A 2,395-nucleotide genomic window follows, 5' to 3' on the forward strand; every position below is an offset into this window, starting at 1 on the left:
GAGCATTTGGGTGTTATTTGCTTTTGGGAGGGGAACTGGGCAATGGAAAATGCCTAAAACTATCAGAGAAAAATGCAGCATCTTGAAAGCAGCTGCAAAAGTGTCAATAAGAGAAAAGTGCCTTCTCCTCCCAGCTCAGCTGTGGGACAGGGTGTTTGCATCCCCTGCAGCATTTAACATCTTGGCAGCTGTTTGGACTGAATAAAAAACCACCCTTCCCCCGTATGATTACAGGACCCTTTCCTGGGGTTTCTATGGAAACCCAGCTGCTTTTAAAAATATCTGCTCCTTCCTCCAGTGGCAGAGACTCAAACAGCTGATTTCCTCCTGGCCAGTTCTCCCCTTTTGGGATGGGCTGTTTGCTCATTGAGCCACCAGAGCAAGGGCTCTGCCTCGCTCCAGCTTGGCACTGGCTTTGCTACAGGTTAAAGCAGCAGCTAAATTCAAGAGAGCCATCACACAGCACAAACACTGGATATCTCGACCATGAAGAGCCCCTGGCTTCCAGGAAACGAAAACCAGGAGCTACTTCCATAGTTCTCCAGTACTTTGTGAGACCATGGGCTGGAGATCCCTCATCCTGGCCAGTCCCACACCCATGTGGCAGCTCAGCTTCCTTTACCATCCAGTCCAGCCCCTGGGCAAAGTTTGAAGGACTTGGGGCTCTGGCTCAAGTGCATCTTTGCACCTCTTTTACACAAAAACCTGTCAGAAAATACCCTGCTGTGCCCACATCTGGTGCACCAGCACTGGATGCAGATTGGACAGGCAGCATCCCTGCCTCGCCCAGGCCACGCGTAGCCTCTGACCCCACTGAATTCGGCATCAGGAAGGAAACCGCTCCCCAAGCCCGCTGGCTTCCCGACACTCATTACTTCTGACAGGAACCGCTGCCTGCCCGTGTTTGCCATAACAACCGTTTCCAGGCAGTCGTGCATCCTGGAAGCGCAAGTCCCGGCGCTTTAAATCAGTCTAAACAGTTTCACAGACAAAACATCTTGTCAGCATCTACACAATCTCTCCTGATTGAACCAGTGATGGATGTGGCACATCAAAAACACAGTGCTAATACTTTTCCTCTGTTTGCTAAAGCTCTCTCGGAGGGGCCGGGGAAGCAGCTCATGGAAGCTCAGGGCAGGGGGCTCTTGCTTTGCTGACATACAAAGCACATTCAGAAGGCATCCTGTGATTACTAGCTTGCGTTAAGCACAAATTGTTACTTATCCTCCTGACTTCTCATGCAGCCCTCACAGTTTCTCTAAATAGCATCCCAGATGATTTAGAGAGGGCTGCAGTGCTTGGCAGAGGTTGGGGCTAGTGGGTTCTGCAGGTGTTTGCATTCTATTTTGCCAAATATTTGCGCTGTCTGGCTCACCAAATTTCTGGGACAGAGTGAAAAGAGAAGCCTGGGACAAGAAGATCTCTGGGGGTGAACATCAGGTATTATATCATTTAAAGGTTAGGACATGGAGCCAGAAACGTTGCAATGAGGCTTTTGCTGGAGGAACTGATCTCAGCACTGCAGAGACGCAGGGAATGGAGGGGTGAGCAGCTCTCAAGCGAGGGCTTGAGAACCATCAGATGATTTGCATGCTCTAAGGGTTTTGTGGGCAAGCAGGATGCTAGCCCTACCCCTATGTCCTGCTTAATAGCTCCTTATACTCTTGCATCTTCAGGTGTGTGTGTACGTACTTATGTCTGCATTTATCTGGGTAGGAACTGAGCTCTCTCCCCCTCCAACAGCCCTGCTCCAGCTGAGCTAGCTAGTTATCCACAAAATAATGAGATTTTGCTTTAAAGTAAGGAGATTTAAATGAAAGTACATGAGTACTTTTCATTTACTGGCTGGCTTTTCAGCCTTTCCAGTAACACTTGCAACCTTTCCTCTACAACTCAGAGCTGTGCTTTGTAATGACATCCGTGTGCAAGTTCACATTTCATCAGAAGAGATGAAGCTTTAAGGAAAACATTAAGTTTTACAAGATACATAACAAAATCACTAGAGCTGGCGACCATGTAATCCGAAGTGTACATTTCCAGTCTTTTTCCCTGGCAAAGGCAGCTGTCAAGCTGATAACTTACTGCCAAGGCTAAAGTTTGTCCAGATTATTTAGCAAATACACACGAGTACTTCAGGAGAGAATCCACAAACAAGTCACTAATCCAAAAAGCTGAATTTCAAAGGACGGCTGCAGCTTTGCAATTCCTGGCATGCTTAGAGCATAGAGATGTGAGTAATTCTGGTGGTGGGATTAAACACAATTTGTGTTTTCGATCATGCGATCGAAAGAGCATTAGGTCTGCAAGAAAAGCAACATGACTGAGGTTTTTTCCATTTTAATAGCGTAAGGCTTTCACCTAATGTTTTATCCTGGCTCTTTCAGTATAGAGCAGC

Source organism: Mesitornis unicolor, unplaced genomic scaffold, assembly GCF_000695765.1.
Source record: "Mesitornis unicolor isolate BGI_N332 unplaced genomic scaffold, ASM69576v1 scaffold3138, whole genome shotgun sequence".
NCBI lineage: Eukaryota > Metazoa > Chordata > Aves > Mesitornithiformes > Mesitornithidae > Mesitornis > Mesitornis unicolor.